The sequence below is a fragment of the Dreissena polymorpha genome, chromosome 5, assembly GCF_020536995.1.
Source record: "Dreissena polymorpha isolate Duluth1 chromosome 5, UMN_Dpol_1.0, whole genome shotgun sequence".
Taxonomy (NCBI): Eukaryota; Metazoa; Mollusca; class Bivalvia; order Myida; family Dreissenidae; genus Dreissena; species Dreissena polymorpha.
In genome coordinates, this window is record NC_068359.1 from 121358738 (window position 1) to 121372548 (window position 13811).

The window sequence follows — 13811 nt, forward strand, 5'->3', positions numbered from 1 at the left end:
CTTAAACCCACTTAATGAATACATTTACGAATGTTTAGTAAACGTATTGTAAAAAATAATATTTGATTTATGAAATGTAAGATGTTGCTCAGTGGTAAGGTCCTTGTTCAGGTTCATAACTATACACATGTTTGTTAAATTTATTGTTCTTGAATGATATCAAAAACTTGTATTCATGTTCGTAATCATTATATATAACAAACCATTCAGTGCTTAATTATAACTCGCCATTAAAAAGTTGTAATATATGACGTTATGTTCATACACTCACAAAAATAAACAGCAACTAAATAAAATTTTAATTTTCTGCGTAAATACGATTCTAGATTTAGTGTTATCCTTACGTAATATGTTGTGTCTTTGTCTGGGTAAAGCAATAACTTATTCATACTTCGTGCTGAATAATTTAACTTCATTTGCTTTAAGTTACAATCTTCATCCACGTTCAACTAATGAAATAACGCTATACAAACCCTAGCATACACACATCGCAGGCTCTTGTCTTATGTTGACTTATTCGCTCGCTTTAATGTTAATTAAATGATAATTTAAAGTGTTACTAAATTAATAATCAGATTGAAACTAATTGATATCCTTGAACGCGAACATTTGACAATGATTACTTTAGCGATACAGGACGTAATTATAATGGAATTTAAACCATGTTGTATTGTACAATCCAACTCATGAACGAACTGACACGATACATACTATAGACTTGCCTGCAGAATCAGGACTAAGATTTCTTTTTACTTTATGCTTTAAACGACATTAACTGATTTGAATTTCCAACGAATTGAATATGAACTAGCGATTTATTAAATAAAACTCATAGCAAACGTTGTATTTTGATCGACGATTAAAGGCATCAAAAGCTTATGCCAGCTCGTATTTAATTTGTAGAGAAACTTAAATTTTGTACGAACAAACAATGGAAATCAAACAACCAAACATAAAATTATATATGTACTTTTATTTAAAATGAATCACGACCACCCTGACTTTAAACTGTTTAAAGAAAACAATGGTAAGTAACAACCCGTTATTGTTACAAAACCAATCTACACTCATCTATGTCGCTATTAATATAAACATATGAAACAGCAAGTTCATAAAATTATCTTCATCACATTATAAAGGCGATCTTGCAAACTTTAAAATGTCTAATTTAATAAATAAAAGTGTTATTACTATTAAGGTAATAGCTGAATAGTAACGGTGATATTGCTTTATTTCCTGTATAATGTTCGTACTTGAAAGTAAATAGCAAACTTCACAATTTCACTCCGTACGAAGATATCAATTTTTCGATAGCATATATTGCGTGTGCAGTGGTAAGTCTAAAGGAAATCTACGGCATTGTCAGTGAGGTCATTGATCTTTTTGTGTTGCTAGACTCTGTTGCTAATTTCGTGCGTTACCCTGTTATTATGCAGCATCATCTGGGCATATGAATACGAACTATATATTTTCGTCAGGGTATGTGCCCAGCATTATATTGTGACCATGTTCGTAGGTTAAACAGCATTACACACACATTTTCGTTGAGTCTTATTGATGACGAAGCGATGCTTGTTTTAATTATCTACGATATATTTTTGATCAAGTTTTCGGGAAATTTAAAGAAAGTAGGTTTGTGCGATGTCAACAATAAAATGCACATTGAGTTATGTTTTAAAATTATTCAGTCAAATTGATTACCATTAAAATGTGTTATACCGTATCGTTCTAGTTATTATGGCATGTGTATAGCATATACGCTAAAACGCCACTGTTCAAAATCTCTATAAAAATAAAAACATATGGTATTGTACTTATTTATTTTCCATTCCGTGTTCAATCAGGACATAATCATTCAACATGTCGAACAAGGTTTCTTAGGATGTATGGTTTTGCAAAAGGTTTTCGGGTCATCCCGACTTAAGAAAGCACGCCGTAGAGTCAAGATATTGGTGCTAGTTCTACATTGTTAGCAAGGAAGGTTGTTTGCATTCGGTGACAAAACAAAGACCGAGTTTGAAATGGAAACAGTCCGTCAGAAATGAGCAATAATGTATCGCTAAAAGATCCATACAAAAAAAAACAACGTTTATATTGTTTGTGAAATTATCAGTTTGTCTTGCTATTAGGTATACATTTATTTTATTATCTTGTATTTGATTTAAAACCTGCATCTATATTAGGAAAACTACTATTCAAACTACATACTAGTTAACATATTAGAATACGTTTGATCTTTACTAAATCTGGCATAATTGAATCATTTTAAATTAAAATCCATATTTCATGTCTTAAACTTTTGTACAATGACCGCTGCAATTACTCTTGTATGGATAAACCGCCTATCTGCATAAACACAAACTTGCGTTGTTGTTAAATTAACACCCTTACTTCGCGGCTGGTTATTTGCTTTATCTTGCCAAATATCACCTTTGTTTTGCTATTGTCCTTTGTGTGACTAGCCAGTCTTTTAACAATTGCATGTGCTGCTTGTTATAAAGTTAATAAAGAACTTATGTTACTTTTTGAATGTAGAAAGCATTAAACCAACAAGTTATATGGTTAAAAAAAGTTATAATGTAATTATATTTGATTGTCAGGACTGTGATTTAAACATCGAATGGTTTATATAAGGGTAGTTTATTTTTATTTTTCAGACCACAATCAAACGTACAAAAGCCGTGGACATAACGTTCAATTACAATTTTTTTTTCTATGCTATAATTACCTTTTGTCATATCCATTAGGTATATTGCATATCACAGTGCATCTCGTTTTATAGGAACACTTCCGCCGACAGAGAAGGTTCGGAGAGCCGCACAGCGAGCTCAAGAAGACGACAAGAGAAAAAAACGGTCAAGAATACATTCATAAAATGAAGAGGTCATTTGAACGTGATGGCAAACGACTGGCAAGGGACCAGGACCAGATACAGAGCGTGCACAAAAAGAAGAAGACATAATCATGTGCAAATAAGATGCTAAGATGTGGGGAGTGTTGTGGAAGAGAGAAGGTATGCATGAGCGAAACGGGAACATGCGATGCGGGTAGGCTACAATCGTGTGCAGAACATTGCGCAATTATGATAATTTGAGCCGTATAAAGAAAGATACCAATTGAAAAGAGAGACTGTTAGACACGTACGAACTTGCACTTTGATGAAGAATGAATAGTCGTGTCCACGCTGTTTCTCATTCCCGAGAACCCATTCTTCCTTATGTGTTAGATTGGTTGTAATAAAACATGTTGAATAACCATCAGTAAATAATAATACCATCGTGTTTGATCATTTCCGTCGTCTGTTCCCGCCAGAAAGCGACCAGTGTGTGATTGAAATAATGTCATGGTCTCGAATAATACCATAATTTCATCATATCAACCGGTGTATTCCTGACGCATATTTGACAGTTTTGGTCTTTGGTCGATATTAGCCCCTGCCATTCACATACAAATGACAACGGAAATCGTTTTGCTACCGGTTTCATGTTTGTTTGACATTAGCATTACTCTTTTTTTACTTGATAAAACCTTTCGTAATCACTAATTATAAAAATCTAAAAAATGTGTAAGCGTGTTGCCTACGTTATGAATCAACTATTTATCAATGCAATAAATATATTTTTATTTCGCCGATCTAATCATCGCATACATATAATACAATTTTGACGTTGACTTTTTATTTTTGTCAGTTAAGCCCAATCGTGTGTTTTCCCAAATTTTCCTAACTACATTCCGTACTTTAAAAGAATAGCGGTGGTGATTGAGCTAGTGCTTAGGAATGTTTTTTTTATGACGCGAACACTATGCGGACGATACAAGACGAAAATTAATTATTCACAGATACATGTTAAGTGGAAATTTAAAGTACACTCAATTTCATGTCATTGCATTTTACATCGACGTATTTTTTTAACAAACGATCCACAGACGAAACATATGCATTTCCCTTTATACAATATTGCTTATTAGGCACTTGACGGTATTTTTCTTTATCAAGGTTATTTATTAGCGATTTAAAAACAAACAAATTATTATGTGTTAAAGTTGAAGAAGGCTTAAAATTCTGGTCTATAGAAAACACAGAACTCAATAAATGTTATCATAGAATGCATGCGCTTAGTAGTGCTTCCAGAAAAGTAATTCATGTCGATTTTAATATAACCTGTTTGGTAAGTAATTGTGCTCGGGCAAACATGACGTACGTTTGGCAAGAACTAGCAACAAGTCTCGTATTCGGCGGGAAACTCCTTCACATACTTCATAAATGTGTGAAACATGAACATACTTTTTAGAGAGACAAACAACAGATGACATCCACAGCCGTTTTTTGAAACAAGTCCTATTTGTGTGTTTTTTATTGTTTGTCATGTTATTAGTGTGTTATTGTTTTTTAGAGGAAGCATTTTGTTATCTTGCGAATTTGTATGTCGCCAGCACGACAGCAGTGCCTACATAAGAGCGGAAATGATTTAAAGAGCGTCTATTAGACAATTGAAACATATTCGCCCCGTCATCGTTTGCGCGGCTGACATTCATTTCTTACGGCTTGGTGTAGTATGAATGAACAAACCTTCTTATCGATATAAGAAGCAAACTCTCTGCATATGGAAAAATTAGCTATTGCAATTCTAAAACGTTATACAACATTACCGATTAAAGTTTATCGAAAGGACATTTCAATATAATAAACATCCAACATTATATTAAAATAATAAACCTCTTTTGACATTCAGACAAGATTGAAGATCAAAAATACATAATTACCTGTTCATATATTATTCTAAAAATATTTTCCTTGCATAAAAACCATTCATTTAAACAAAAGGTTTGTGTTTCTTTAATACATACACGTAAGGGAATCAGTAAATGCGTGGCGCGAGGAGACATTTGTCAATATAAAATTAATAGATTCAACTGCTTATTAATTAATTTTATTTTATTTCTATTATCTTTTTTATCATTCACTTTTCCAAATCGCGTGTTCCCCATTTACATTATTCATTGCAGGAACTTTTTTATGTACTTCCTGGAGCGTTTTTCTGTATGTTTTTTTTATCAACCGTGACATCTGTTTGTTATAAGGGATTACAACCAGAATGGTTTCGCTATGAACAGGCAAATCATATGCGGAATTAAAAGAGATAATACAATTTAACTTCATTACGTTGAATTAAAAAACAACAAGACATTATACGAGTGTACCTTTTTTATTAAAACATGTCTTCTGAGTGTCTAGAAAGGACTATTATTAACAGTACAGGGTACATTCCCACGTAATATATGTTAAATCAACATCAGTTTCAGAGGAGAATATTCTAATTCATCCTTCGTCATATACGTGAACATGTTTAAGAAAATGAAAGAAGGTTAAAGAGCGACTATGCAATAGAAAGAAATAAGAGGCTTACATTGAATACAATGGTAACGTTTATTTTCGTTTGCTTTAAGTGGTACTACGTGTTATACAAATTTTGACAATGCTATTTTTTTATTTCTTAAATACACGTTTAAATTTCTTTAAAAAAACAAACAGATAACTTTTGTTGAACACACTTTTTAAGAATTTTTATCAATGTGACACGTAAAAAACAGAGTGAAATTATTCACGAGACCAATTGCTACTGACATACAGTAATTTGAATTAACAGCATTGAATGACTGACAGGAAACCAATTCTTAGGCCAAGGTAGCTGTGATGGCGTAGATCGTGGCTAAGAAGACGGCAGCAAATATGCTGACGTCAACACACGTGGCTCCACTTTTGGCTGTAGCTGTATTTCGAAAGAGAAAATTAAAACAATTAATCGTTTGGTTTATACTGTTTGAAGTGCATTTTATAAGCTGTAAGGTAATTTTGAAAGATGAGATGACATTTATGTCTCGAAAAATTGTAGTTAGATAAATAAATGGTTATTTGGTATCGTGCGAGTTTAAAACGCATTAAGTTGAATTGTGTGGAATGTGGCCTAAGCAGGAAGTTATAAAATTAATATAAATCATATAATGTCTTTTTATAACTTCTTACTTGTTACATCCTTACATGCATTAAATTAACCGTTCAATGTCATTGATCACAGCTAAAATAATTGCTTATGCTTAGTGTTTGGTTATTGATGTTCGTTTTCATGTTTAATATAGACACTTGGTTCACGTGTTTTCAATAATATACATGTACTAGCGGTGTTAATACAGTTTTTCCTCTCTATAATTGTTCTGAATAATTATTATTCCCATATTTCAGGCAAGTGACAAATTTTACTATCACATCATCTAATGCCCAAACATCTTGACATTGTACAAGACCGAGCTACCAACGAAAGTAATACTGCTAGGAAAATGCGTGCTAAATGTTGAAATAGTTTATAGGAATATCTATTACGGTATTTAAAAAATCAGTTACGTCATATATCATTAATTTAACAATTTAGCGTTTATCGGATAAATATCCGACCGTCGTTCGGCCCTCTTAGTTAATTCATTCACTAGTTTTAAGTGGTTGTATGACAAAGTAAAACAATATCATGTAAGGATTTGTAGTTGCATGGGTATTATTTTACATAAAATGTTCGATGTGTCCCATCAGCCCGGCCATAATGATTGTTAACATGTATTTCTATGTACATGCTTGCCCAATGAGTTGGTTCTAAATGAAATTCAGAAACGTGTTCTCATGTCATTACTTTAAACCAAAAAAAAAACCTTAAAACACACACATGCTTGCTAAGCATATTATAAATAATCTTAACACCAATAGTGGGTCAACATGGCTTATTTTCAACTAAAAACCGGAGGTCGTTCAAATGATTACCGTAAAAATCGTTACTTACCGGCAATAATGTATAACTTGAATATTTGTAAAACATCACCTTTGCAGCACGTATAAATGGTTATTCAAATTGGAGTATTAAATAAACGGAAGCGAAGAAAAAGTCCGAACTGATGGGAACAATTACACGACTTTACATTCATTAATTCAATATTGCCTAGAATAAGGTTACCATCATAAATATATAATAATTGCTTAATAGCATTTAGGTTTACATGCTCCCGTTTGGTTAGTCATTGTGGCGCCGGTAGTGGTTGCCTCACCTGCAAACATAATTACAGCAATAAACCATGCATCATTGGAAATTGCAAACATGATCTAACGCCATTACGTCATAAGGGACAATATACTTTGTCTTGGTTACGACATAAATGAATCATGCAAATGCCAAATTCATGCCATCGTTAAAAAAACTACTTTTGGCACATGTGATGTTGCTTATTTATACAAACTGAATTATAATTAAGATAAAATATACAGCTTTCATCAGACCGGGTATTATTGATGTCATCCGCTTATGTCGTGTTGATGTCCTAGCATAGCCGCATGATGTGCTTTTGCGCAAAAATCCTTTTCATACACATCCCTTTATAGAAGATAGCAAGAGCCATCAAGTAATAAATTATTTAACTTCCATGTAAAAGCTGGAGAAACATTGCACCGTTAATAAGATAAAAACGTGTCCTGTTACCCCATATGGTTTAAATACTCAACTTCTGCTTATTTTACTCAAATAAAGCTGGATCAATTTGAACTACTTTATTTTATTCTTTATACAGACTTTTATTATAAAGTACACACACTCTTGCTTATTTCAAAAATAAAAATATGCCATTCACTCGATGTTGTATATTAACACCTAATTTAATTAAATGTTGCTACCTTAATACGGCTCTACAGTAAGTGTCATCCATAGATTATACGTTGTGGATGGGCTACGCGATACTCGCCCACTGTATGACAACCTCGTTATTCAACAATTTGCACAGTATTCTTTTGTTCGGGTTCACGTTAAAATACGCGTTGCCTGTTGGTATGCAGTGGTAGATTAAGCGAGCCCAAATTCACACACGTGGTTTATTAATCTAACAATATTGTCTCCGATTTATAATATCCATTTTAGATTCAACCCGTAAAATCACGCTGAGCAAAAAAAGCCATTTAACAGCTGCAGGCTTTTGACGAATGTACCTTTATACGATAAACTAAAAGTAAATTACAATACTTTATTTACATGGTATTGAACATTTTAATACAATGCAAAGCTTATTTTGCTATCACGCAGCTGGAAACTTATTAATATTGAGGAACACAATATTTGGACAATTATAACCTCCAAGATGCATACAATAATGAAAACGTGCTATAATCCGTGATCTCTTGTACATCCCAACTCATACATGTACTATAATCCGTGATCTCTTGTACATCCCAACTCATACATAACGTGCTATAATCCGTGATCTCTTGTACATCCCAACTCATACATGTACTATAATCCGTGATCTCTTGTACATCCCAACTCATACATGTACTTACACGATGCATACAATAATGAAAACGTGCTATAATCCGTGATCTCTTGTACATCCCAACTCATACATGTACTTACACGATGCATACAATAATGAAAACGTGCTATAATCCGTGGTCTCTTGTACATCCCAACTCATACATGTACTTACACGATGCATACAATAATGAAAACGTGCTATAATCCGTGATCTCTTGTACATCCCAACTCATACATGTACTTACACGATGCATACAATAATGAAAACGTGCTATAATCCGTGATCTCTTGTACATCCCAACTCATACATGTACTATAATCCGTGATCTCTTGTACATCCCAACTCATACATGTACTTACACGATGCATACAGTAATGAAAACGTGCTATAATCCGTGATCTCTTGTACATCCCAACTCATACATGTACTTACACGATGCATACAGTAATGAAAACGTGCTATAATCCGTGATCTCTTGTACATCCCAACTCATACATGTACTTACACGATGCATACAGTAATGAAAACGTGCTATAATCCGTGATCTCTTGTACATCCCAACTCATACATGTACTTACACGATGCATACAGTAATGAAAACGAGCTATAATCCGTGATCTCTTGTACATCCCAACTCATACATGTACTTACACGATGCTATAATCCGTGATCTCTTGTACATCCCAACTCATACATGTACTTACACGATGCTATAATCCGTGATCTCTTGTACATCCCAACTCATACATGTACTTACACGATGCTATAATCCGTGATCTCTTGTACATCCCAACTCATACATGTACTTACACGATGCTATAATCCGTGATCTCTTGTACATCCCAACTCATACATGTACTTACACGATGCATACAGTAATGAAAACGTGCTATAATCCGTGATCTCTTGTACATCCCAACTCATACATGTACTTACACGATGCATACAGTAATGAAAACGTGCTATAATCCGTGATCTCTTGTACATCCCAACTCATACATGTACTTACACGATGCATACAGTAATGAAAACGAGCTATAATCCGTGATCTCTTGTACATCCCAACTCATACATGTACTTACACGATGCTATAATCCGTGATCTCTTGTACATCCCAACTCATACATGTACTTACACGATGCATACAGTAATGAAAACGTGCTATAATCCGTGATCTCTTGTACATCCCAACTCATACATGTACTTACACGATGCATACAGTAATGAAAACGTGCTATAATCCGTGATCTCTTGTACATCCCAACTCATACATGTACTTACACGATGCATACAGTAATGAAAACGTGCTATAATCCGTGATCTCTTGTACATCCCAACTCATACATGTACTTACACGATGCTATAATCCGTGATCTCTTGTACATCCCAACTCATGCATGTACTTACACGATGCATACTGTAAACTTGCCAGCATAAGCACGACTAACATCGCTGTAAACTTCATCTGTAAACATAATGTAATTGTTTGAATAACCAGTACATTTCACATTAATAAACGATATATATATATACTCACAACCGGGGCCATAGTTGTATTTTAGTCGACCTTGCAAACAATGAAAAGCTGAGGAAAACTTGTATTGAATAATATGTGTAGACTTTTTTCTAAATACATATTTTAATCGAAAGATTTCGTGCATGATGTAGTTTTATAGTGAGTGCATTCAGACATTACTTCATAAAACTAACACAAAGTTCAAAGGTTCAACATGTTATCACGTCTTTTTATAAACAATTTGTATTCATGTTTGTTTCACTGTGAACGATTCCATTTAATATCAACCCACTCCTGTGATTGTATGTGAACCGCACACTTTATATGTTATCTTCTATTTGAGTGTACAGATACACAGACGAATGAGGAAGTGGGCATGATTGATATGCGACTTATCTTCCCCATCTAACAAAGGCGCACGAGCAAACATTACAATGGTTAACAAATAAGAAAATTTCTAACGTTATTGTAATATGTCATCAATATTTTAGTTAGGCTCTCCAGTATAATTGGTTATATTTGACTTGTATGGTGATAGTACTATCATTAAAAAGTAGCAATCAAAAAGTCAACAATACTATCAGCAAAATCTCGATTATTTAAATATGCTTTTAAAATATGACATTAGTATTTCCTGTAATTAGTGCATTTACAATATTGCAATAATTTAAGCGAACAATTTATTCAATCTCTTTCAGAGATTAAATAAATAGACTGTTTTTCCAGAAAAAAGGACAACAAAATACATATTATAAATAATTGTGTACATGAACCGCGGATGGTTACATCGCTCTATCGTTTGTTTAAAAAAAAAGATCTATGCAAATGTAAAAGCACAAATCATCGTTCGATTGTTAAAACATCAACGAAAGTGATATGCATATTTTTTGAGTCGTTATATCGATTACAAATCCAAAATCAATAAATTGCCTGTTATTGCTGTGGTTAGTACATGCTCTTCTCCTCTTCTTGACCTGGGTTCAATCACGGTTTCCGGAAGCATGTAATTTGGTTTATGGCCACCATACTGGACAGGTGGGGTTTCATTAAGATGCTTAAGATGCATCGGCGTATCCACATAAACACGATAACAAGAAAATGAACAATCTTTTATTAAAAAAGAAATAGCTTGACCATTGCAGCTATATTTCAAAATGTATTATAACTATCATGTGATTATAAATTTATTGATTAGGTACGAGTGCTGGGAAATTCCAGGTCTACTCAATGTAGCCTCATTAACTACGAAATACATATAGACAAACGATCACACAATACATACCTTGCAATGTTCTTTTACTTTCCTTTTTAAAAACAAATGAGTATTGTTCCTTTCAACAACAGCACTGTTTATTGCATCAAATGCTAGAATGTAACTGCGCCGTTTGCGAGCGACACATTGATATAAAGCGCAAATAAATCGGGAAGTTAATTATCACGTGCGGAGGATATAAATAAGGAATAAGGAATAAAATGCCATGCGGATGTATAAAGAGAACAAAGAAATTTTTTTGTTTTACCCACCTCCCACCCCAATCTCCTCACAAATCAGCACTTGCCTGCAGGAAATAAATTGTTTTGTTGTACCTAGTACATTTTTTAATACCTTTTGGAAGGCCATTTTCTAAAGAAACCTCCACATTTTACCGAATAACATAATTGTTTAATCTCCTCATTTATTAAGTTATATATATTGGTGTTTATATTGATATATGTTTTGAACTTTTGTTATATGATAATAACGGTCAGTCAATGACCATTTAACCACAGCATATGCTTTGTTTGTTACTTCTACCCAGTGCATAAATAAGGTTATTGCGACAACATAAATTGCATGTGGCCATAAAAGCTCGATATGAACTGCATTAGAAACTATTTTCCATATATGCATTAGAAACTATTTACCATATACGTTTTACATGCAAAGAAGGAAACCATAGGAATATATCTGTTTCTATATATTTTATAAGGGCGAACAATTAAATTTGTCACCACTATGATGGTCTCAAATGTTTATGTTTAATAGTTAAAAGATACACAGTCGTTTCAAAGTAGACAACTGCAATGTTTTCCCCAAAAGAGGCTATACATGTCGGTCAAACGATGAACCCTTATGTCGATTAATCAGTGAGAATTGATGTTGTGTGGCCGCTATTGCAGCTGTTGAATACTCCAAAGATGTGTTTACTGTTCAGTGGGCTTCTGATGTGTGGTTTTGTTATTCATTTAATCTGTAATGTGTTGATCGCTTGCCATATATAAATATATTAAATTTGTCTTACAATTATTTATTTAATTATTTGTATGTATGTATTTATTTTAATTTATATGTATACATGTAGATAAATAGTCTTTCGATTCATTTCACACTTATTGTAAGTGAATTATTTATAGTTTAAGAGAAATATTAAAACTATTTTCATGTATCACTTATTAGTTAAGGCTAGGTTTCGGTGCTTTGCGTAACAAATATTTGGTGATCCACAGAAGTGCAATATTTGCACGTTGTAATATTGCATGTGTGTGGTAGTCATAATCGCAATGGAACGATAATTGATATATATATATATATATATATATATATATATATATATATATATATATATATATATATATATATATATATATATATATATATATATATATATGATTTACGTGAAGCAGTTATTGATATATTATAATTATTCTTTAATGCTTTATTCAAGACACACTAGAAAAGCATAAAAACAAATATTTAAATTGTATTTGTATTCCGTCACTTTCTGATGTAGAAAAAAAAATATATTTTTGGGAAGTTACTGGAAGCACCCGAGTTAGGTGAATATGCCGTGTTCAGGTATCGAAGCATGTCCCTTAAAATAGAAGAATGCTTAAGGGTTGTTGGCCATTTACCCAATCCAGTTAAAAAGAACGTTTGAAAGATGTTGATACACGCCATGCTTGTCTATGCATTTGAGCGTTGTATGTAGCAATTTATATATAATACTAGTATGCCATAAATAATTCATTTGCCACTGTCCTGTGCCAATATTTAAGTGGTAAAAATACCCAACAAGAGTTAGCACGGACCTTGAATAACAATAAGCTCGAAGAGGATACAAACATCTTCCATGCGAATATAGCCATGTGCTGTCAAAATTTGACACAGGTACAAGATCATTTAGTTTTCAAACGCAAACGAATGTTTTTAAACACTTTTATTACGTGCATGTATAGCACATAACAGATGTTTCACTAATATAGTAATGTGCATGCTAGAATTGTAACGTGTACGCAAATATTCATCGAGTTTTCTTGTACTTTGAAACGTAAAAATCACTCATGTTACAGTGAAAATATGTCTCAAACAGCAGTTTTCCGGATAAGGTCTTAATATACGGTTTTAAGTACACAAATATAGAGGTTAAATGATCAAGGGCGTTTGTTGACTAAAGCGTCTGTATCAACTCTAAACGCAAAGTTATAATATTTAAGATGTCAAAGTCCCAAACAAGAGTTTTACCCAACTTAGGAAAATGCGATATTTTAGGGTTAAAAAGACTGTATCACGATGATTCAGTCAATTGACATCTGAATGCATAATGGACCCATAGCAATACATCACAATTAGCATAATTCATTAATTGTATTAACTGTTTAACGTACGGTTCACATGTTTCATGTTTAAATTGTTCCGAACAAAATTAGCAGCGATCATTTATAGTCACGTGCCATCAACATGCAACAAGCACTTGACCGTTCATCATGATAAGTAAAGGCATACAATGCTGAACGTATGGTGATCATGATGAAATGCTCGAAAGTCCATTAGAAGAGTTTGCGATAGCTATCAAGTATTTTCTATTTCACGAAACACTAACAACTTCTTAGTAGATAAAAGTCAAGGGCCGTTTGAATTCATCGCGCGCATCTGACAAATCATCAAATTTATTGGCAACCCTTTCATTGAAATTGT

The 13811-nt window shown here is 33.1% G+C and overlaps 1 long non-coding RNA gene across 1 annotated transcript; it reads right to left on the reverse strand.

Moving 5' to 3' along the window:
• Positions 1–5188: 5188 nt before the first annotated feature.
• On the reverse strand, positions 5189–11288 carry LOC127831752 (uncharacterized). The gene is made up of 4 exons (XR_008026485.1): positions 11139–11288; positions 9748–9805; positions 7042–7089; positions 5189–5771 (listed from the first exon to the last, which is right to left on the reverse strand). It is a non-coding gene; the product is annotated as an uncharacterized LOC127831752 (long non-coding RNA).
• Positions 11289–13811: the final 2523 nt, after the last annotated feature.